Raw genomic sequence first — 26,261 nt, forward strand, 5'->3', positions numbered from 1 at the left:
GAGTAACCCAGGGACACTAGTAGCAGTCTGCTTCATTTGCAAAGAGACTGGGAACGGTTCTTTACATCACATAAAGCCCAAAATGTCTGGCTTTTCATCTGGAGTCCAGTTATTGCAGTTCTGGATTTGATGGAATATTCTCTAACATCAGCCAAGGAGGGGCACTCTTAGGGTTTAAGACTGACTCCAGTTGATGCCAGCAGCAGAGTTTAGGCAGGTCCACTTGGCACTGGTCGGCTGGGAAGCTAAGCAGTTTAATGAAAAGGCTTCTAGAAGCTTGTTATATCCCTGTAGCCTAAACAGTTGGTTAGCTAATTGACCTTTGGAGTCACTTCTGGCTTCCTACATTTAAGTGAAGCAGAAAAAAATGTTCTCAATGCTTTAGACAGCAGGACAGTCATTTGTCAGAGTCTCTACAGGTGATCCAGAGGTTTTCTAGGGAGAAGTTCTGAGGGTGCCACATGTATACCCAGTGCTAGCATGTGTATGGAGGTCACCCCCTTTACCTAAACCTACACTAGTTCCGGGCCATTCTTCCTCTCCAATCTGTCTATTGAGACAAAGGGTAGGAAGACCCAGGCATGAGCTGCACTTATCAGTGACAGGGCAGACATCTTTGGAAGGCATGCAGGGGCCAGGGCAAACCTCAGGCCATCCTGTTCTGAAGAGGAACACCGGTCCCACATCCAAAGCCCTTTGCACCCTATCTGGAAGGACTAGACATCACACCACAGGAGAGCCATTAACAGTTAGGGACACCAGCAGAAAGGCCCATTTGGATTAGTAAAAAATGGCACATTTCTAAAAGAGGCCTTTTTAGAATGATAATGTAAAACCCAACTACACCATAAAATAGAACTTTAAATTACAATTCAAATGAGTGTAAGAAGTATTTCTCTACCTGCTCCCAAACTGAAGTTATCATGTATTTAGTGTAATGAGGTAACCCAGTTGTAAAGTATGGGAGAGCTAGCCTTGTAGAAATGAAAGATGTCTTTGGGAGTTTTTCACTGCCATGACATGTAAAATGTAATTACATTTTCTAATATTTAAATGCCATGCACAATGCCTTGAGGGCCTACCTCAGAGGTGTCTTGTAATTACGAACAAGGAAGGTTTAGGCCTGGCAAAAGATGTATTTAGCCAGGTAAAAATTGCAATTTACAACTGCACTAGAGGTTGCAGTGGCAGGCATGAGACAAGTCTGCCATTGCTTCTTTAGTGGGTGGCACAAAGACTGCGGCAACCCTCGTGTTGCATTTCATTTACAGGCTCTGGGCATATTTACCAGTAAAGTAAAAATAAATAAAAAATGCAGTTAGATGTGTACCTAATTTACCACGTTTAGAACAGAGAGAACCACTTAACCACTAGTTAGTATGAGTTAAGTGAGCAGAGTCTGTAAGCCCACAAAAAAGGGTTCAACAAAAATAAGAGTAGCAAAGGTAAAAATATGGCTGCATACCACACAAATGATGGTAATTTCCAACAATGGTTACCATCCTTGCATAAATCTTTAGGATGCTTCCCTCTTTGCAAGAACATTTGACTGTATTACCTGTGATTCAAAAGACAGTACAGTTAACCATTAACAAACCTGTAAAAAGCTAAACATGCATGTAAATTATTTGCTAATCTAAATGGAAGTCAAGCACCCCATTTAGAGATAGGAAAGTGTGGTTACTTACAAAGGCCTTCTAATTTACAACCTACATTTGAGAAGCCATCTCCGATAGAACATATTTTAAACATACTCTAAGACTGAATAGGCATCAGTTCCTATAAAGTTCGAACCGGTATTTTATGTATACTTGTTAAAGTCTTGTCAAAATCAATCACATCTTGCTTTACTTCTGATGCCAGTTGATTTTAATTCAGAATATAGATTTGAGGTACATAGAACTTAAATTTATTCTCAAGGATTATATGAGGGAAAATGCAACTTTCTTTGGATTGGAAAGGTGTTGATTCAAAAACAAATCATGGGACTCAATTTTTAATCTTTCTCCACAAGTGTTGCAAGATTTGTATGGCAGATATCATGATAAATCAAAACCTCCACCTCTGATAGTATTCCTTTGGGGGGAGGCAGTGTCAAAAAGCAGAGCTGGAGAGGCCGCTGACCTTCAAGTCTAATTCAAGTGTGAGGAAGCAGTACCTAGAGGATATCTGCTCTGAGTGTCTTTCAGTGAAGGATATCCTGATGGTTATTACAGACTTTCCTCATTAACCTTGGCATCCTTGGTACACAATTGTGCTACAATATTGCTGTAATTTGTTTTTCCTTTATGGATGTTGTTTTTCAAGCATCATCATGACATCATATTCCTAAAGGATTTAAACAGTGACATTTTGGTTTACAAAGATGTATGTTGACATGGTGTGTAACTTGAAAATGAACTTTTACCTACTTTTTGTTCGCTTATTTCAGCTCTAAAGACTGGGGTTGCATGCTTTTCTTAAAAGTTCCTGTGATGGCACTTGATGGATTTTCAAGAGGATATATCACATATATATAAATGCATGTAGTTGTTAATTAACATAATGTTAAAAGTATTAGATATATATATATATTTACTACACTTGAAATATATATATATATATATATATATTGCAAGTGTAGTAAATCACAGGATGTTAATGATGCTTCGCTGTCCAACTCAACAGAAGCCACATGAAAAATGTACTTCTACAAAAAGGTGTACTGTGAAATATGATGAAGTAGGTATTCTAAACATACAGAAATATTTACGTGTATGTTGCAAGATCTTCAAGTTTCTTTATGCTTTGCTTTCAGTAAATTCCAGTTACATGAATTAGCATTGAGCCTTGGTTATTCAGAGATTCTGCTAAGGTATAACACTTGACTTTATGTCAAGGGTTTCATTGAAAAGTTACTAAAGACATTGCTTTGTCATCTAGACAACATGCCAACCTCCTTCCCCGTCTAAGTACAGAGACAGAGGGTGGAGTCTTGTGTTGCCAGGATGTGATGGATCACCCTGTCCACCAAACTCTCAGTCATACCACCCTTTTTAAAGTCGGGTTAAATGCAAGCTTTCTGTCGGAAGTGCCACAATTTACTGCTTTGATGGTAAGTCTACTCCGATGGCATGACCGAGTGGTGGTCATGGAATGAAGGGTGTTAGACCTGTCAGCCTTATGGTGGTCTTCCTCTTAACTTCTTGCCTTCATCCTCCGATCTTTGCTGATCTTGTTGGCCTTAGGAGTCTGTGCACTTATCAACTTCTACCTGGTCTAAAGGGCTTCTGATCTCTCCCTTAAACATGGTAACATCAGTTTACATCCTATTGCCACATTTATTGTACGTGGAAGTCCCTAGTAAAGGGCAAACCCATGTTCCCCTGGCCTGTAAATTGAGCCTGCACCACCTCTTGTGCCACCCACCTAGGTTGCCCTCTAAAAATGTCTCAGGCTTGACATTGCAGCCTGCGTGTGCAGTTTTAACCTGCATTTCGTCCTGCCAAAATACACCTTTTGCTGGGCCTAAACCTTCCTGTTAAATACATGTACTCACCCCTAGGGTAGGCCATATAAAGCCCAAAAAAGGGTACAATGTATTCAAAAGGAGGGAATTGTACTTATTACTTTTACAGGTCCTAGTAGTAAAAACTTTCTAAATTCACTCTTTTTTCTCGTAGTTTTATATAGCGCAAATTTGACCCAAAGGTATGGGGTATCAGAGCGATTTACACAAGCTCCAGTGGCATTAAACAAGAACACGTTCATTTTATGTGGGCATGGGGAGATTAGGTGATTTGCCCAGAATCACAGGATGTTGAGCGCCATTGCTGAGACTCAAAGCCGGTTCCCCAGATTAGAGATCCATCGCCCTAGCCGTTAGGCTACATCCTGTCCCCATTAATCATTACTGCAAGGCCTTCCTTGCCCATTGGGTAACATTGGGTTATCTTATTACATTTTATAATTAACAACTTTCTATTGGGAGCTGGTAGGAATCTCAAGTTTGGTGTTGAATTGTAATTTACAACTCCCTTTAATGGTTAAGTTGGATTTTAAGTCAGAATTCTGAAAATGTCACTTTTTGAAAGTTTGCATTTTCGTGTCCCATTCATCTGTTCCTGCAGCATTTATCCTTGGTCACATGAAAACATTAATTTCCTCTGTACAAATTATATTGGTTAGACGTGTGAATTGGGGGACCCACCCTACCCAAAAACCAGGTACTGGTAATTGAATTGTTATCAATTTCCGACACCCTGGGGTGGTCAAAACCTTCAATATGAGGATCCAGTCCAAACAACAATATACGACCAGTTGAGAGGGACAAGTCATCGCTGTGCCGTTAAGCTTATTTTATAAATCGTCTGCTGTATATCTCATAACATCCAATAATTTGTGGTCTAACTCTGAAAACACGCTTAGTAAGTGCCAATTAGTGGCTTGTACAAACCGTTATGCCCCACTTTCTAGCCTGTGTGGTAGAAACTAAAAATAGGGATAGGATTCTGAAAGGCTAGGAGAACAACAATGCTGGACAAAATAAAAAAGTAAACGGTACAACCGGCCAAATGAACCTAAGATCCTGGAATATAGATGGGATCAAAAGCAAGCTTAATGATGAGGAGTGGGTAGGTTGTATCAAATCAGTACAATTGTTGTGTCTTCACACAAACACCATATATATTGATGTCTTTGTGACAATTTTTACACCAGCTACACCGTCACGGTATGGAAGGCCCAGCAATTGTTATCTCTACGGCAGCAGTGGTTGTTTTAAAGAAAAAGTATAGTGATTCTCCTTACTTCAAACTTACACTTTCAGTAAGGGCAATAATCAACCTTTCATAATAATAAACTATTCTAACAACATTTTAATACAACCTGATATAAGTTTGTGGATGAACTAGTAAAAAAAGTGGCTAACTTCGCAAAGGAGGAGGACCCCGAATGTAATTACATTTGGGTAGGGGACTTGAACACCTGTAGGTACAGCCTCTCAGGGACGAGTGCATGTTGCTTTACTGATATCAGAAAGAATATTCAACATAATTTTCCCGCATTTTGGTGCCATCTTCACATGACGCGTGGTTGTGTACCGAAAAAACATCGATCGTTTTTCGGTAAACGACGATGCGACATGTGAAGACTGCACCAAAATCCTTTAATGGAGAGGGACTAATGCCATATATATTGGACTGGGAGTACGCATAAAACCTGAATTACCCTAATACAGGGTGAAGAATTATTTGAATACACCGAGGTGGCTACCTTTTGAGTTCAAACTGGAGGATCAACAGAAAAAAAGATAAAAATATATTTGTGAGCAACTATTGAGTATAGACTGCAAACAATACACGGAGGGTAATATTTGGAAAAGGATAAGGGTGCTGCCCTATAAGAACACTATAAACCGTGAGAAGTGATTGAAGAACCAACCAACACAGATCAAATCACTATTTTTTTGCCTTTTGCCCTGAAGAAGTCCTTATGGACGACACGCGTTGGCTACGGTCGTGTGAAGAATAAAGAATAAAGAACATTTAAATAAAAGACCTGCTGAACAGATTCTATTTTTTGTGATACTAATTCATTGTTTACTTTCTTGTGGGGAGTGCTGGATCATTGTATTTCATTGTAAATTGTGGAAATATTCCCTTGGAAGCTCAGTGGTATTGAGCTTCAGGTCCCTAGCACCCAGATTCTATAATTACTTAGACCAGATTATTGATAGGTGCAGTCATGGGTGCCTTATACCCTGGGTTCTTTTTTGTTGTTGTTTCACGTCTGTGTCTTTGACCTTCCTCTTCTCATTATACATTAATGGGAAAGATAAAACCCTACAAGAGCTGAACACAATGCCCGAAAAGTAGGCCCCCCTCCAAACCCTTTGCTCCTGTATGCAGAAGATGCAGTCTTAATATCCAAAACTGCTAATGGCCTATAACAGCTGATTGATGCTTTTGTAATTCGACCAAGACCTTCGTGATGGTCTGTGGATGGGGGAGGGCCAAGAAAAAGAATTATCTTGTGAGGGAATATAAGTTGGCTGAAGTCCAAAGATTCTCTTATCTAGGTATATTGTTTTCTTATAACAGCAATTGGGGCCCACATATAGACCAGACAAGACATTAACTAATCCAAACTGTGAAGGCTATTTTTAGATGTTCTAACAAGATAGGTAGTAGACCCAGATGCGATATGCTCAAATTATATAGCAGTAAATGCATTCCAGTAGAAGCACATGGTGCTACAGTGTGAGGCAAGGCCAACAGACTCACATTACACACCTGTGAAAACACTTTTTTGCCGCTTGCTGGCAGTACCATGGTCTACTACACTGTATATTTTACATAAGGAACTGGATGCACCATATGTCACTGATTTAATACAAGTGAGAGCTTTATGTTCCTGGTATAACATATGGTGCAATTAGGGAATAACGTTTACAGAGGGCATAATTGTAGATTGTCTAGCGTTGGAATACTATAACAAAATACCATGATTAGCATACGTGGATAAGCTACTCAAAGATGTTGACAAAGATCTATCAGTGACAAAACCTGCAATAATATTGCAATATGGCAAAAAAGAAGTTAAAATGATCTGTTTGGAGAAACAGTGCCAATACAGATATAGCTGAGAAAGGAAAAAAACAAGCCAAGATATGTGACTAGTATAACCTTATCAGGGCTACCTGAATAACTAATCACATTTGCAAATGTGCAAGAAAGATTCTATTTGACTAAGTTGTGGCAAAGCTCAGTTCATGAACCGGTGGCATTTTCAATACATGAAAAATGGAAGAAAACAATCCACAGGTATCCATGCAATGGGAAAACTACTCAGTCTACGATGCACTTTTTTGGGTTTTATCAAGATATTGGACATTTCTACGACCAATTTTTGTGACTAAAACCTTTTTTTTATAAGGATGCCTTGAATTTTTTATGTACTCTTGAAAATGAAATAGCGTGGCGAGCTATTGCAGGTTATATTACCCCACCTACAAAACAAAGGAATCCCTGGTACATTTTAATAAATTGGTTTAGGAAGAAGATTGAAACATGGTTTTAGGATAACAAGCCTTTTTAATTTGAGATAGTAAGAGGATTTTTAACAATGGATTTTTATACATTATTTCATTGAATGAGCTTTTAAATTATAATGTGCGGAGCTATGTTTAATATTTAATCCAAGATGCTCTTTTATGTAATCTTATGAACCCACAAAAAGATCCCAAATAAAGTTATTTTGAATAGAATTGACTAGGTGTAGCAGGTCGTTAGTCTTTGTGTTTTACTCCCGGACAATGAGACAAGGGGAATAGGTGTTGGCAGGATTGGCCATCTCTGACTTTATAGGGGGTGAAGTTGCCATCTACCACACTTGCACATCACAAACATTCTGCCTCAGCACGCTCGCAAAGGGTTCATGCCCCCAGATGAGCTGGGGCCCATAAAGGGATGTAGGAAATTCCAGAAACCTCTCTAGAGAGAGGACTCTAAAAGCTACTCTCACTTTAAAGTGGGTACGAGGTATAAGTAGTGGACCATCAGACCAAACTTTTCTTGTCACATCTGGACTGAAGGACTTCCCAGCTGTGAAGTCTGCCCTGCTGACCAAAGACTGCCTTCCTCCTTTTGCTGCACCAAGGACTCCCCCGCAGCCCTGCTCATTCCAGCCTGCCTGTGTCGACCCTAAATAGCCAAAAATATGCCCAGGGTCATTCAGGTGACCCCCATTTCAGGTTGCAGGGACATATCAGGCTCCACAAATCTCAATTAAGAGCGGCACAGGCCTCACCAGCACCAGCCCAACTCCATGCATCTAGTTTTTGGCTGTGAAGGGTCTCATTGGAAATTTGCACAAGCCCAAGTGGTTCCTTTGACTCCAACGCAGCTCAATACTAACACCAGCGCAGCACAATGCATCTCGTTCTTGGTGCTGATACATCACAGTCTTCGCTGTCCTTATGGCTCCATCAATGATGACCCAGAAACTTACATTGCAATCCTCGTCAACTGCTCCATCAGCTCTACTGCTGCATGATGCACCTCAATGCCAGGACTTGCATCCCAGCTCCTCCCTGAAGACTCCTTAATGCCACCCTGCACAGCTAAATGCATTGAATTTGTTTTTTGATGCCGAGGCCACAAGGTACTTTGCCAGCTGACTGAACTCAGTTCTGTATCTGGCTCGTGCTTCATTGAGATTGGCCTGAACTTCTGAATTGGACCTGGTCTACCGCCACAAGACGATCATGGTTGGCTTCTACAAAACCTTTAAAATCGCATATCTCCAGTTGTACTGATTGGATTTTTGTTGTTTTAGTGTTAAATTATTAATAAAAATATACTCGATTTTCCTAAATTGGTTTGGAATTTTTCTTATGTTGTGTTTTCACTTCATTGATGTTTGTGTGCTGCTTAAATACTTTACATATTGCCTTTAAGCCTGACTGCTTTTGTGCCAAGCTACCAGAGGGTTAGGCACAGGTTATTTTAGTGACTTTAGTAGTTCATCCTTAATGGGATTGTGGTTGCGGCTTGAAAAGGGCTTTTACTCGCTCCAATCAACATCTCAATTTCTCACAGAGGGCACCACCACAACCACCATATTTAGGGCTGACGGTCTAATGACCTGGTTTTCTGTCCGTCTTTGTCAGAGAAAACCTGGTGGTGATAAACAGAAAAGTACAATTATTGACCTCCACACCCAAAAACAAAAATGCCATGGTTGAAAGGGTCTCAAAACTCTGTTTTGAGAGCTTGGTTTAAAAAAAACTAATGTTTAGTGATGGCCCAGGTGGCCATCCATCATAAATTTTGAACCTCAGAGGAACTGCTGAAATGGTGTTTCCTCTGAAAGTAGAGAGAGCTCCACTGGTCTGATTATGATTTTCAACTATGAAGCATGGTAGTCTGTGTGGGTGGAAGATGTAATGTCCTCTGCCAGACTAACATTCTGACTACCACCTGCGAAACGTTCAATATTAGGACAGTAGGAGTTTAATTCACTTAAAAAAGTCAAATTCTCAGCCTCACTGATTGGCTGGCATGCGAATACCATCATATGCTAGTCTTTCTCTGGCAAACTTGAACTTCTGTCACTCCTCTTCAGACAGTAGGATAACCTCTGGAAGACCACATTCCAAAATAAATTTTTTAGCATTGGGAGATGGTGCATAAATCTCATACAGTATGATTTGAAAAGCATTCACACATACATGGCAACATTTCTGAAGACAATCATAACATTTGATCAATCTTCTTAACTCCACAATCAGACTTAGTCTATAGTCTTTCTAACACGGATGATATTAGCCCACAACCTCAAAGAACATTTACAGTATGTGCCAATAACTCAATAAATTCGAAAAGAGAGGGGGTTTCACTAAGGCAAAACCCCCTCTCTTTTCGAATTTATTGAGTTATTGGCACATACTGTAAATGTTCTTTGAGGTTGTGGGCTAATATCATCCGTGTTAGAAAGACTATAGACTAAGTCTGATTGTGGAGTTAAGAAGATTGATCAAATGTTATGATTATTTTTACTAGTGAAAATATGTCAAGGACCATTTGTTGTCTATACTGATGAATACCCAGGTCCTTTGACTACATTGGGTCTACCCCTGTTCTATAACAGCAACATTTCTGAAGAGGCAAATGGGAGTTTAAAAATATTAGTTGAGAGAATGTATTTTTCTCCATTGACTTCTTTTGAGGCTTGAATTAGGTCTTTTTGGCATGTGTAGGACTTGAAAATGTGCTGCTGCAAGATCAGATACCTGAAATGAAAACATAATTTGTTTTCCCGCAACTGTAAGGAGCACAGAGAAAGCACTATCTCAGGCAGCGAGAGCATGACAAACACGTTCTTCAAATGTGCTTCTGAACTGGCCTACAGGGGCAGGATACTGGCAATGCATACTCTGAATCACACAAGACCCATCACTGTTGACTAAATTGTGTCAAGGAAGGTTTTGAATGAAGGGAGTCAGAAACACGAGACTAGCCTTGAAATGGGTAGTTTCCAATATGAATCGAGAGGGTTGGCATGTATGTTCACAATCCTGAAAATGACTACAATTATGCTGCTTACATATGCAGACATTTATTGCCAGGCACATCTAGGGAGCATTTGGTGGCTGAAAAGTCCATTCACTTTTTTAATCATGCAAGGGGTTCCTGAGATCAGTGAAGAAGATTTTATGAAAATATGAAAGGAAGATTTCGCTCATACTGAAGTGAAGAACCTCACTACCTGAAATAAGTCAGGCAGGTGTTCAATTGACATTTAAAGTGAGGATCCTTTGTTTTTCAAGCAAGTGCAGTTTTAACTCACTAATTATAACAACATATGTTGGTGAAGGGGCAAGACTAGTGATGGCACAGATGCTGGGACGTTTTGTGTCCCCTTCTGAAGCACTACCATTCACATCGAAGAACGCAGGCACAACATAAATCAAGATTTTCAGACTTGTAGGTTGTGTTACACGGAAAGAGAATGGACCAAAAAAAAGGTTCTCTTGAGACGAGAGGTATATTGGATAAAGATACTGGAGTTCATCACACCAAAAGGACTTAATGACTAGTTGGTATTTTCTTGCGTTTTGAACAGTTATTGATTACATTTCAAAGATCTGTTTTAAAAATGTGTAGGAACAATGTGTATGAACGATCATGTTTGCTTTTTTCCTGTCATATTGTTTACTTTCTCAAATGATTTATCTGGATTTTGTAGATTCACCTTGATTCATGCGCAAAAAAAGTGAATCTCAGTATTTACACTGTTCCAAGATGGGGTCTTGATTTTTGGCATGTTTCTGAAGTGTCCTCTTTTGCTGTCAACTCTCACATGAGCACGCCACTGCTCGTTTTTAAAATGGACACAAAAACGTACTTTTGGGTCACATTCATAGACATGAAAGAGACTCGCATGGGTACTTTTCGATCACAGAAACAAGTCGTACAAGCAATGGTTACATCGAGGGGATAGTGCATGCAGTGCTTTTATCATACAGGGCAGTTTCATCATTAATGATTTTCGGAGATTTACTCACGTTCCTACAGGTTGAAAAGAAAGCAATTGGAGCAAACAATGGTGACTACACTATTTACATGTTGGAATATCACGTACTGCTTCTTTGTTATTAGTATTACGATTCGCTCATCTTTACAGAAGCATGCATTCTGCATTATAACCAACCATAATCTCATATTTATTTGTCCTTTATCATTCTCATGCTGTTTTTTAGGTCGAGCCTAGCTGTAGCGGTCTGCGAGGCATGCAGAAGTCGAGTATGCTGTGTGAGCATCGACTTCTCTCTGCCCATATTTTTGATTGGCTGGTGTCATTATCCTTAAAAAATGCTGGCTTCCGATTCATTATGAGGCTTGTTAGTCCCTCCTTGGAATTACCCTGTCTCCATTTGTGACCGCCCATGACGACTGGATCTTTTACTTGGCTCCGTACAAGATATGCTTTATCTAGGGGGTGAGCACTATTTTGTTTATGGCCACTTATGGGGACAATGGCGGCTGCTATTTTTGTGTTATTTGTATTCTGAGTGCGGTGCCTGCTTTAGGAACACCGTGCTCAGTTTATTTATTTTAATTTAATACTGAGAGCGGCGTCCACTTCTTGGACACCGAGCTGTTTTTTTCTTTGTTTTTTTACTTTAACACTGAGTGCGGCACCCGCTTCAACGTTAAAGTTTTTAAAAAAAAGAAACTGAGCGCGGTGCCCTTGAAGCGGCGCTGCACTCAGTTTTACACTTAAATAAGTATTTGCAATGCAATAGTTCTCTGATTTACGCAAGTTTAAGGTATTGGCATTGTAAATGACAATGCATTTCATTTACGTTTTAAAAAACAAAAATAATAGGCATTGTCATTTACAATGCCAACAGCTTAAACTCGCATAAATGCCTATTGCATTCCAAATGCTTCTTATATTAGCAATTGCATGAGTGTTGTCTTGGGGTTTTAGTTGGAGTTTATTTTCATGCCAAGCGCACATGGGGATGCAACTTTGGTCACATTTCAATTGCGAGTTTAATGTTTTTATGAGTTTAAGTGTACACTTTATTGGTTTTCTGACAATGGTATGTATCAGAATGGTTGGCTTTTCTTTCTCTCTATAGGGAGATCCTCTAAATGTGCCGGGTTTGCCCTAAATGCATTGGGGGGGAGTACATTTCCATGTTTATCACTATATTGGATTCACGTTTAAGCACCACATAAAAAAATACAAAGCAGTCGAACAAAGTCAAATCAAATAAGAAGATGATTTATTTCATGGCGGAACTATATTTTTTACACATGATCATTTGATAACCATGTGGCGACCATTGCTACCTGAATAGCCCTGAATAGCAGTGCTTTGGGAGGGAACATTATCTCAGACTGGGAAAGTGCTTGAATACTTGTTTGATTGATAACCAGGATTAGGGGTACAAACTTCCACAACAAGCTAATACTAAGCACGTGTTTGACCATTGAATTACCCCAGAATATATGAGTGCGCTGGAAGTTACAGTTTATACACAGATGTCAGGAGGAAATGTCATGACCATACCCAGAAAGTCACCAAGAAAATTTGCCACCTACAATTTATTAAGAGAAAATATATGGTTCCCATAGCTTGGTGCTGTGGCTGATCTGCCGCGATTCTTTGCCGCTTGCTCTGCGGGGAGCCACTAGCCTGCTGGCCTTTAGAAAAGGCCTTAAAACTTGGCTGTTTACTCAGTAGTCTGTTTATTGTGAGTTTTAGTCTGGCACTCTGGTTTTTTTCTTTTATCTGGTGTTATGTTATTATGTCGCAGTTTTCCCTTCTCCAATAAAGCGCCGGGACACTCTTTTTGAGTAGCCGAGCGCTATATAAATAAATAAATAACATAACATAACATAACCTAATGAGCTATGAATATCTGACCTTCCAGTCTCTGTTTAGTCAGAAGTTGATGTTAAGGTCTATTGCGCACTTGAAGTGTGGATATTGTTTGCTAGTTATGACTGAAAAATACTCTATATTTCTACTGGTATGTCAGGTCCATTCAGCAATTGCAGTTCTCCCTGTCACTGATGGTACTTTTGCCAATCTGTTAATAGTCTAGCATTCCATGCTAAGGAGTTGATGAAATTTATCTAGGGAATAAGAGCGTGAAAATTGGAAAATAATAATGCTTTGGCCACAACCCAACTGTTCAAGGCCACCATAAAGAAATCAGTGCAATAGGCAAAGATGACATCAGTTTCATTGAACCTTGGGGCATATTATCAAGGGGGTTTATCTCCGCTTTTTTGGCTTTAAAAGCCATGAAAGCGGAGATAAAATTATCTCCCTATTACCTAGCTGTCGCTAACACCAGTTAGCGACAGCTAGTAGGAGATAGCGACCATCTTGGGCCCCACTTTGCATGTCAGTGATATTTATCACTAATGACATGCAAAGTGGGCGTGCCAAGATGTTAGCGACTGGAAACAGTTGCTAACATCGCTATCTCCTATTACCAACTTTTGGAGATATTCGCGCTAAGCGCCAATATCTCTAAAAGCTAACACCTGCCCTGAGCAGTTCTTAGCCATGTTATCCAATGGGAGGTGGATAACATGGCTAAGAGCATTAGCTCGGAAATGCATGAATATCGCTGACTTTTCAGTGATATTCATGCATTGCGGCCGATTTTTATCGCATTTGCGATAAACCTTGGTAATACCAAGGTTTATTTGCGATAAAAATCGCCGCAGCTTAGCGGTAAATTTTTGTCTCTAACCAAGCAATAGCGATAATTATCGCTATTGCTTGGTAATACGCCCCCTTGCTTTTTGCAAGGTTCCTCATGGTTACCGTAATGCCCTACATGGTTCAAATATCAAATGTTCTTCTGAGCTCATTTTTGGTCAAATTAGTTAAACCTACCAACCTCCAATTGCCACACAGGGGTCAACGAGTTGGGAGCTCTTTGCTGTTTGTATATGAAAAACCCAAGTCCATGAAATATGTTAAGCACTTTGTTGAGAAAAAGGCCAAAATTAACATTAACTCCTGGAGAACTTTTAATAGTTTGTCAGCGACACACTAGCAAATCAGATGCTTTGATGGAAGAAAAAACAGTGTTTTTCACAGGCTAAGTGTACTATGGTGACTGACCAGTCTGTGAGAAAACCATCATCAGGAATGCCTTACATTACAGGAGATATCAGTCATCTGAACCTGTAAAGCCCATCCAATCATCTGACATCATCAAGCCAAAACCATCCCTGGAAGGCATCCCTACATCTAGTCACAGAGAATGGGAGGCATTATTTAATAGGGGAAACATTGTGGAGGAAAGACAAATGCATATTGGCTTGTCATTATTATGTGCAACTGGCAAACTCAATTAAAAAAAATTTAAAACAAAAGAACTACTTATTTTGTGGTTGTCTATTACATTTCCTATTTTTTATGTCTACATAATGGGAAGATATCGCAAATTAATAGTTGAATCTGAAGCAGCACTGAGAACTTGACTAGAATGAAGGATATGGAAGGGAAGGGAATTGAGGAGAGAGAGGGTTAGGGAAGGTTGAGGTAGGAAGGTGAAACCACATGCCTAGAAACAACCTCCTGGCACTTAGTGGTTCACTGGATACCAACAGGATAATTATTATTATTAATATTATTATTATTATTTTTAGTAGTAGTAGTAGTAGTAGTAGTAGTAGTATTATTGTTCTTCTTCTTCTTCTTCTTCTTCTACTTCTTTTTCTTCTTCTTCTTCTTCTTCTTCTTCTCATTATTATTGTTATTATTATTACTATTATTATCATTTTCATTAGTATTATTATAATAATGGTGATTATGTTAACATTAAAACAACACCTCGCCAGCCAAATAGGGGGCGTGGGTATGAAAGTTACACATTACTCTTTGGAGGCTGAGCACTAAGATCATTTCATGAAAAGGACAATAAACAAGTATGTCTCTGATTTCTATGAAATGGATTGCACTCGCAGTAATGAATATTGATGGACAGCAAGCTTGAAATGTTTTCAAGGTAGAGAACAACAAGCCATTCTGAGTACAGCACTGATGCTTATAGCAGGAGGTCGCATGTGAATTAGTCGTGAGATAAGGTTAATTCATAAAAGAGAGCACCTGAACTGACACTTACCTGACTTAACCTGTATATGACACTTAAACTGATGTATAATTCTATAGTTTATAGTAATTGTTTAAGGTTAGTTAGAAAGAAAGGCAATGTTCTAGCGGCCAGTCGCTTTTGGTGGTCCTAGCGTGAATGCAGCCACAGAGGAGCAATGCTACCGGCCGTAGCAGCTGCAGCCGTATTCCCTGCTCAGGAAAAAAGGGGAGATGGAAGCTGAAATGACAGGTTTTTGCAGCCTACGGGAATGGTTCATCACACTGAATTACAGATCAAGCAGGCTTTACTTAAGACGCCGAAGCCGCCCCAGGTGACCGGCTAATGTGGATGTTCATGACAGTTTAGTAAAATAAATGGTTCTTCAGGAAAGGCTAATTGTATTTTAATTGCTCTTGGCATATCTCCAACAATTTTGTCCAGAATATATGTTTAAAATTGCAGCCTTTCGAATCATAACTCTGAAGTTTGCAAACCAATAACAGAAAAAAAAGAATTGTGAGGAATGGGCACGTAAAGCATTAGAAGCAATGGAGCAGTGCTTTTCTCTCGCTTGATATTATGCCACTTAAACTGCACCCAATGGACTAACACATTCGAAAAAGAGTTTGCAATGTGTGGAAGTCGAATCCAAATCATGCATGAACTTCATCGGCACCGCCATTTATCTATCATTTTCAGCACGAATCTGGTCCCTGCTCTCGGTTTAACATTTAACAGTGCAGACAAGTATGGGATCAAAATACATAAAGTACGTTCTGCATTAGTGATCCTAAGAAATATGATGAAAACTGTTATGTTAAGAGAAGAGGTTATGGTAAAATGAAGGAACAGGTTAGGAAAAATAACTCATACCTTGGTTTGTGCATATGTGCAACTGCAGTGGGTACGTCATCGTCAAGCAGGAATGCCCCGAATAAAAAAGTGCACTCTTCCAGGCATTCGCTATCATTCAAAGTAGTGTTGCCCTATGTCGATGTGCAAGTGACCCACTCAAGGACAGGGCAGGGGTACCGTAGGCAGATATGAGCACCACAGCTGTTGTAGTGTTGTCAGAGTCTGCCTGAGGGTTCACCAAACATTCATTGGAAAGGTAGGGGATGCTTCCTGCCTTTGGGGTTTTCCCGATATCCAATAGGGCCAGCCAAACCCCAGACAGCCATTCCATGAAGAGCCACACTAAATCGGTTCATTTTCCGGATTGTGGTCACTCCGCCAGACAGCAAGGTGTCCTTTAATTGGGGAATGCTTCGGCAATATAGTATGCCAGCAGCAAGCGACCACGACCAAATAACAAGTTTGAGGCACCTAGTTTGTTCTCTGTATGTGTTAGCAAAAGAGTTGATATTGGAAAAATAACACTCCTATTCATTTTTTCTAACCATCTCCACGGTACTCCTGAAATATAGTAGTATTCTTTGGAGGTAGCGAAAGATTTTTCAGGCCTCATTTCTGAAGTTTGCCATAGGTCAGAGCCCTGCGCTGCCCTACGCCAAAAGGAAAGGACAGGAATGCACCTTGTCTATCAGATATGGCACATTCCTGTACTTTTGCCTGCTCTTGTGCACTATGGGCTGCTGTGCGCCACCACAGGCCCCTTTGCACCATGGTGCAAGGGTTCCTGCATCGCAGGGAGGATTATTTTTGTGCAGGAAGGGAAACCTTCCTGCACAAAAACAATCACAAGAGGCTTTTTACTCTTTCTATGTGTGCTGCAGAATGCAGCACACATAGAAAAAGGAAATACAAGGAGAAACAAAGATACTTCTCCTCATTGTGTCTCCCTTACACCTCCCCTGGGGAGGAATACGTGTTTGGCGCTGCCTCAGAGTTACGATTTCTCAAAAGTCTGGTACAGTGTCAAAAAGCCATGGATGTCACTTGGAACGCCGCCAGCAACACCAATTGCATGCCCCTTTATCTCAGATAATGGCGTTAAAGGGACTGAGGGAAGTGACCCAAATAGGGTCACTCGAGTCATTCACAACCACCTTTCAGCTTTCCTCACAAATGAAGAGTCGGTCAGACAGTAGAAAATACAAACCAAAGATATTTATTAAAGGTACGCTCAAGTGGAGTCCAGTCTGACCAGCCTACTTAGATTGCTGCAGAGGGACTGGCTTCAGCCAGTGTAAAGATAGTTTAAGTAGATTTCAAACCAACAAAGGCACCCCCCAAAATCGAAATTTCCAGGCTCATACCGCTAAAACAAAGGGGTACAGTAGGATAACTTTCAACTCTAACTTTGGGTACAAGGTATCTAGTGGGAAAGGTATGTACTAACGAGGACAATGTACTCAGTGAGACAACATTAAACCTTGAGGAGCAAGGGAAAGAAACCTGAATGGAGACATTTTTTCAACGAGTTAGGGTTAGTTTTAATAACAGTTCAAAATGGCAGCTCAACTGAAAATGGTGCAGCAAATGCTAACTTTACATAGAGTAAGATGCAAGCAAAACAAATGCATAACTTTTACATTTCAACAGACACTCCTTTTAGCAAAAGCTAATAATTTAAATTTGAGAAAATAGGGAGTGCAGCATAGCATTTATACAACAAAATGGTCTTCGGAATCCAGAGCAATCCATGGACTCAGCATCAAGGAAAAATGAGTCCTCAAATATACCCTCATCTATCTACATAAAGCTATCTATTTCCTTCTGAGTCATAATCACAGCATTAGTGTCATGCATGGACGTCTTCTGCTTTGGGGTGGAAAGTGTAACACAATAAGAGCAACAGGCTGGGAGACATTGTCAACAGAGGCAAGATGTGAGGAAAATACCAGCGACTACAGCTAGGAAAGCAAGGATCATCCAACCCCAGGATGTAAACAGATCCAAAAACCACCCAGATAGCGTCCAAGTATTGTTTTCCTGGTGAATATCAGATGAGAGTCTGTGTAATTTCTGTATGGCAGCATATACATTGATGGCGTTGTCAGGTATGTATACACAGCAGTTACTACCAATGACGAAACAGGCCCTCCCCGATCAGCAAATATGACGTCTAACGCCATCCGGTTTTGTAAGGTAACGAGCCTTGTGGCCTGGAGCTCAGCAGTGATTTTTGTCAGTATACCAGCCGTTGTGTTAATAACTCCTTCAACAACCCTTGTTAAGCATGAATGTTAAGGCTATTAGACATAGGGCCCCAAAAGGGTACTATACCCTTCATAGCATCCTCAAACTGTTGCAGTATCTGTCTGATCTATATCCTTTGTGTTAATGACCCTTCTCAATCAGGGAAAGTGTATACTGCAACGCTGCAACTGGTGGTCTTTATGGTAATTGGGCGGAGCAACGTACACCGGGGGGAAGAAAAAAAGAGAGGGTACATCTGCCAGACCATCCCCTAAAGAGACAGACATATGCCTGTCTCACCAGACAAAATAAACATTTGGGGATAAGCTTAGAAGGGGACTATTGATCATGCTGAGTGGGTAGGTGAAATAACATCTACCCCCCCCTCTATTTTCCTTTCCCTTGTACACACAAGGCAGCTGTAGAGCTGACCAAGGAAACCGGTACTAGTTTTTCCTTAGTGACATTACGGTCTTGAAATGATTGGGAGTACTCAGAGGTATTAAACTTCTCAAAATCTGCCATTTCAGTTTGTAGCCATGTATTGTTCTTCACCTTATCATATTTGCTCATACAGGAGTCTGGGGTCAAAGTACCAGAGATATTCTGACCTGCCTTGCCTATAGGAGTAAACCTATGAAGAAAACGTATCCACCAGTATAAATTCAGTGCTAAAATCACTCGTATCCTGATTGAGAGTGAACGAGTGTCTGTCCTGAGGCGGAAGCCGGGACTGGTGTGCTGTGATTGAATTTACGCCGCATTTTTAAACTGCACCATAATTTTACTACTTTGCACTAAAAACTGTATTTTAGAAGGACAATTGCTGGGAATTGCTGGGAATTGTTTGCTACGCACCTAGCCCATGCCCTAACCCACAGCAGCCGAATAAACGCTGCGTGGATCTGCCTCGTCTTCCTGGCGACCGCCATCTTGGTAGGGAATCGGGGCGAGCGGTCTAGTGCTCAGCCCCTCACGCATCCACCAGTATAAATTCAGTGCTAAAATCACTCGTATCCTGATTGAGAGTGAACGAGTGTCTGTCCTGAGGCGGAAGCCGGGACTGGTGTGCTGTGATTGAATTTACGCCGCATTTTTAAACTGCACCATAATTTTACTACTTTGCACTAAAAACTGTATTTTAGAAGGACAATTGCTGGGAATTGCTGGGAATTGTTTGCTACGCACCTAGCCCATGCCCTAACCCACAGCAGCCGAATAAACGCTGCGTGGATCTGCCTCGTCTTCCTGGCGACCGCCATCTTGGTAGGGAATCGGGGCGAGCGGTCTAGTGCTCGGCCCCTCACGCATCCACCAGTATAATATGGCCCCCCCAATCAGGGAGCGCAGCGGACGGGCGCAGCGGGCACGCCGGCAGCGCGCCGAAGGCGCGCTTAAGGCAAGCCCGTCTGCGCCCGTCCGCGCCAGTACGGGGCAAGGGGCACGGCACTCTGTACCTCTATTGAAATACACCGCTATGGATGTATGCAACCTACATGGAGTACATCATCGGCTAGACAAAATCACCAGGAACCGTCTTGATAGTCTAGGACTCCTGCAACAACGTGACACATACCCGGAAATACAAGGTATTCAAAGGACCCACAAGGTAACCTCTGCCCCCAATTACACAACCTTTAGGGTGCTCTATTTAAACACACGCTCCCTAGTCAAACACCAACTGGAAATTTTCACCTTACTCTCCTCTGATTTACCTGATATCCTGTTTCTGACCGAAACATGGATAACCCCTGATTCTGCCCCTGATATACTAGCAGCACTCCCGACCGACTATTATATACTACACTCTGACCGGCCCTCAGGCAAAGCCGGAGGAGGAGTGGCCGCCATCATTCATCGTAAACATGACTTTAGATCTATCGACCCCCTCAACTTAGCTTGTGTAGACAACCTAGCGATTAAACTTGACTCAGATCACACATCTCTGATATGTGTAGTTGTTTATAGACCTCCTCAGCCTATGCCACTCTTTCCCATGTCTTTGAGCGAACAGATAGCAAACCTAGCAACCAAGTACTCCAATATCTTGCTGATTGGCGATTTCAACTACTGGTTTGGGGACCAAACCGGTGGACCTCACTCCCTGGAATTTACTAACCTTCTGACAAACTTTAATCTCACACAACATATCCTCAAGCCAACACACAATAAGGGCCACACATTGGACCAAGTCTGGACTACAAATCCCATAATCTCTGATATGAAGGTACTCCCATGTATATGGTCTGACCATTTTCTGGTCACATTTGACCTTACCCTGGCAATGAGAACTAAATCCCCCTTGGTCGAGGGTGGAACTGCGAGATGCTGGAAATCTGTAGACTTGTCTGAATTCACTACCTTCTTGGCCGGATCTACTCCTAGTCCAGCCCAGAATGTGGATCTCCTTGACATACAGATCAACGACTGGCTAAAAACAGCAAGCGATCACTTTGCCCCTCCTAAAAAGATCAAAATTAACCGGAAAGCAGAAGCCCATAAATGGTTCTCCCCCGAATTAAAGGATATGAAACTACTACTCCGTCAGAAAGAGAGGAAATGGAGAGCTCGCTACAACCCTGAGGATAAGCTCCTTTATAAACAAGAACAAGCAAATTATAACAAAGCCATTAAGGTAGCCAAGATTGAATATTTCTCCTCTAAAATCTTAACATCCACCAACAAATCGAGAGAGATCTTCTCAATTGTGGATGCACTTTCCAACCCTGATAGAGTCTCACCTAAACCAACTCCCACTCAGGAACTATGTAATAAACTTAACACATTCTTCCTAGAAAAAATCACAGCTATCAAAGATAGCATTACGTGTTCAGTGTCAGCGGTGATTCCCCCTGACTCTGTCAGGAATACTCATGCTATGGACAGCTTCCCTACAATCGATGCAGATTTACTCACCTCCTTGATGTCCAAGGTCAAATCTGGATCCCCCCGGGATTGCTGCCCCCCACATATTATGAGAGAAGTTTTTTCCATTATTCCTCAACCTGCTCTGTCCCTTTTAAATTCCTCACTCACTCAAGGCTGTGTCCCAAAATCATTTAAGGATGCCACTGTGGTCCCCCTGATAAAAAAGGTTGGCGCTGACTTATCAGAGCCATCTAACTATCGCCCCATCTCCTTGCTTCCTTACTTAGCTAAGGTTTTGGAGGCACATGTTGCAAAATCCTTGTCTGCCTTTATAGAACAGACCGAACATCTAGACCCTCATCAAGCTGGATTTCGCCCAGGGCATTCGACTGAGATGGTCATCTTGGCAGTCCTGGACGAGCTCCGCAGGGAGGCTGACATCGGCACTCCCCAGGCTCTAGTCCTCCTGGATCTGTCTGCCGCGTTCGACACGGTGGACCATAAGACCTTGTTAGACCGTGTCGAGCGCGCAGGCATCCAGGGCAGGGCCCTAAGCTGGATCACCTCCTTCCTGGAGGACCGTACACAGGCTGTCCGCCTGGCAAATTTTACAGCGCCAGGGCTGAATATCACATGTGGGGTTCCCCAGGGCTCCTCCCTGTCCCCACATTTGTTTAACATCTATTTACTCCCCCTAATCAAAGCCTTAAAACAGAGGAAAGTAACGACCTTCAACTACGCAGACGATCTGCAGCTTTCCTTTACTATAGACAACTCCACTGAATCCATCTCCAACTTTCAGGACACCATGGTGTTCATCCGCAACTGGATGGATTATAACCATCTAAAATTGAACCCCGGAAAGACCGAGGTACTGCTGATAGGAGATAGTTGCATCTCCTGGGGCCCTCACTATTGGCCAGCAGAACTAGGGACGTTCCCTAAACCCTCCTCTTCCGTAAAAAGCCTAGGGGTGACCATTGATAAAGATCTGTCCCTAAACACTCAAGTGGGCTCAGTTGTCTCTAAATGTTTTTTTCAACTGCGGAAGATCCAAAAGATACACCACTTACTCTCCCAGGCAGCACTGATACAAGTTGTGATTGGCCTAGTCTTATCTCATCTAGACTATGCGAACTCAATCTACCTAGGCCTCCCCTCCTATCAGATCAAGAGGCTCCAGCTTGTACAGAACCAGGCTGCCAGATTGATCTATCAACAGCCCAAGTGGCAATCGGCTAGAGCTCTGATAAAAAAACTCCATTGGCTCCCACTGCTTCAGCGGGCCACATTCAAAACTGCCTGTCTCACATTTAAATCTTTAAATTGTTATAGCCCAATTTTTATCAACAATCTGATACTGAGGTATGTCCCAACCCGTGACCTCCGTTCCAAACATCAAAATTTGTTGGTGAGCACAAAATTTAAACGCAAACGACACGGTGGGTCTCGATTTGGACATTTGGCTCCACAACTATGGAACTCACTCCCATGGGAGATCCGCTCTTGCCCTGACCTACTTCGGTTCAGAAAGCAGCTTAAGACATGGCTGTTCATACAGGCACATGAGTAATCGTCCCTTCTGAAGTCATGTCAGAACAGTTAACTCACATCTGCTCAAAACAGCGCCATGAAACCTTGGTCAAAGTGCGCTTTATAAATGGGTTATAACATAACATAACATAACATAACATAATCAACCACAGTCTGAGAATCAGCAAATGTCTTAACCTGAGTGGACTGGTGAAAATGGTAGTTCACCTGTTCAAACCATCCCTCAAAACTTCCTAGGTACGACAAAGGCATGGAAAACAAATTATCGCGTTTTTGAGTAGCTGAGGGGAGTAGGCCGCAGACCCAGCAATTTGTAGTGTTAGACACATCATGAGCTTGGTGCAAAATTTGTAAAAAAAATATCAATGTAAGTCTTTTGGCGTTCCCCTTTATGAGGAGCCAAAGTAACAAACATGTGTTCACGGGGAACAGGTGTTGAACCAATCAAAGAGAGTAGAGGCTACTTTTCCTCCAAAAACAAGATATCCCTAATACAAATATCAATGCAATTGCAATTACGATGCAAGAACTATTTTACTTTTTGTGGACCCACCCTGCCCTGGGCACAGAGGTGTAAACGGCTGTTCTTCTTCAGAAATGGGCTAACCAAACTGATACATTGTGGAACCAGGGAAACGGAATGCAATTTAACTGATGGCAAAGACAAGAGTTCCCCGTGTCCATTAGAGCCTCACTGGTAGACTCCCATTGTTCATAATCATTGGCCCTCTTGAGAACCTGGGGTGGAGCTGTTCGATCCTAGCTCTTGAAGAAATCCCACGTCGCACAGGATAATGTACGCCCCCTTGAGGGGAGCACGTTCATTCAATCGTGTCCAATGTCCAAACACTGCACCAATCTTGTCTCTCCTTAAACTATCGTTGGTACTATGAGCAAAGTACACACTGACTTGTGCAGTCCATCCCTGCTAATCTGACCTCTCCTTTGGTGCACTGTTCCTCCTTTGGGGACACAAATTGGACCTGGCTACTCCTGGCACAGAGGGGTCAGTAAAAAGGGGCTCAGACACAGAGGGGCCAGTGGAAAAGGGTTGTTGAATATCCTTGATCTCCGGGGGCACTGCTGCATTTAGTACCTCGTTATTCTCGGCCTCCGTATGGGTCCACGTGAGCTTGGCATCGAAAAGGGCACACATCGTGGGACTTGCTCCCACTCCAAGTCCCCAATTCCTTACTTGACCCACTGATCATAAGCCAAGGGTAGAGGCACTCTGCAGCAGTGTTGACTATGAATCCAGTTCTTTCGGCCGGTTACCTTTACTGCTTTGTGGGTGGCAAGGAGGACCGGGACTGGTCCTTTCCACCTCAGCTCCAAGTTCATCTTCCTCTTAAAAGTCCGGTTTAAGATAAAATCATCATGCCTAATATCATGTCCTGGGCCCTCGAGTACTGGCATAAGAGATTCCTGGATCTGTTGGTGAATAGAACGCAGACCTTTAGTTAACTATCAAAGGATATTCAATTTCAGAGAAACTACGTGGGCGGAGGTTGCTCCAGACATTTACCGGGCACCCAAACATGACCTCGTAGGGTGACAGTCCTGTCCTAGAATGCGCTGTATTTCTTGTGGACAAAAGGGCTAATGGTAAAGCATCTGGCCACTGTAACCCTGTGATCTCCTGAATCTTTGGCAGTTTCAGTTTGAGAGTATCATTATATTTCTCAACCAAACCGGCGGACTGGGGATGTTTTGCAGCATGAAAGTTTTGTCTGGTATGTAGTCCCTCACAAACTAACTGAATTACTTTGGCATTAAAACGACTCCAGATCAAATGGGGCAAGCCAAAGCGAGGAAATAGCTCCTTGAGGAGTACTTTTGCAGTCGCTATGGCTGTATTTTCTTTCTTGGGATAGGCCTCATCCCATTTACTGAATACACAAGCCGCCACTAACACATATTTCAAATGTTTGACTCAATCCATCTCTATGTAATCTATCTGGAGGACCTCAAAAGGAAAAGTGGGAGGTGTAAAATTAGCAGGTGTTGTAGGGGTACCTTTTTCAGGATTGTGCATCATGCACACCATCCAATATTTCATCAAATGAGTGGCAATCTTTGGAATATTCTTGTTTTGCCATACAGGGTCTAAAAACTTACAAATTCTTTTAGCACTGATATGAGCTGGCCCGTGCGCCATAGTGACTACGGGAAGAACAAATGCATCTGGTAGCATCCATCTCTGTTTCCCTGAATTATCAGTTCAACACCCCTCCTCATCCAAACACGCTGTGCTTTCCTGCCATATTGCTAATTCCTCAATTGTTTCTGCACTCTGTATCTCCTTAACAATTTCTAGTGTATCCTCGAACATAGTGACATCCGGCACCCACCTTGCGGGACCTGCTAGAAACATCCCTTTAATTTTTGTTTGGTCTGTCTCCTTAGCTGTCTGGTCTGCAAAGGCGTTCCCTTTTCCCTCATTGTCAGTAATTTTCTTGTGGGTGCTACACTTCACTATTGCCTTTTCCTTGGGGAATGTCAAAGCTTACAAAAGCCTATGTATAAGAGGGCCATGCTGGATCTTCATCCCATGGGAAGTGAGAATCCCTCTCTCTGCCCAGAGCTGCCCAATATGATGGGAGACTCCGAAGACATACTAACTGTCAGTATAGATATTGACAGCCAGTCCCTCACTCAACTCACAGGTTTGAATAAGGGCAACAAGCTCTGCAGCTTGGTCTGACTGATAGGGAACTTGTGAAGTCTTAACTACCGTGTACAGTGTTGTGCAGGTTGTAGTGTTATCTGGTAACTTGAAACAAGAGCCATCGACATATAGTTCCTCTTGGGGGTCAGATAAGGGAACATTAGTCAGATCTACCCATCCTTTTTTCTCTTCCTCCGTCCGGAAGATACATTCATGTATTTCAATTTCCTTATTCTCAGAAGGGAGGGGTGGTAACGTGGCTGGGTTCAGAGTGGCACATCTTTTAATCGTGACATATGGTAAAAGAGAGTTAGCTCATAACCATTCTGATGTGCACTGTTGAGGGGCTGTGTCATGATCTTATTCAAAAGAGTATCCACAGTATTGGGCACCATGACTGTGTGGTCAGTATCAAGTACGAGCCAAGGCAATTGCCTTAAGGAGACAGCCACAGCCAAAACCCGCTCTTAAACAGCTCAGGCGGGCTCTTGCGACAGGGTGAAACAGAGCAGAAAAATAAGTGCACAGATGTTTTTTACCTCAAAAGGCCTGTGTTAAAACAGAAAACGCACAGCCAGGCGTCTCGGTTACGAACAGCACAAATGGCTTTGCATAGTCAGGGTGCCAAGCACAGGAGCAGAGCAAAGCTCAACTTTTATTTGCTCAAAACACTGCTGACATTCAGGCGTCCAAGGAAAGGGTTCTTGCACATCTTTAGTGGTTAGTGCAAATAGAGGTTTTGTTAATTAGGGGTGTAGTTAGGGATCCATTGCCGACAGTAGGAAGTAATGCCTATAAATGTGTGCATATCCCTTTGAGTTTGAGGGATAGGCATTTTAACAATGGTACTGATGCGCTCAGGGGTCAATCTCCTACCCTCCTTCGACAGTAGGTGACCTAAATAGGTGACCTCCTGTCGACAATATTGAAATTTGGAAAGTGACACTTTATGTC

This window comes from Lissotriton vulgaris, chromosome 3_1, assembly GCF_964263255.1.
Source record: "Lissotriton vulgaris chromosome 3_1, aLisVul1.2, whole genome shotgun sequence".
Taxonomy (NCBI): domain Eukaryota; kingdom Metazoa; phylum Chordata; class Amphibia; order Caudata; family Salamandridae; genus Lissotriton; species Lissotriton vulgaris.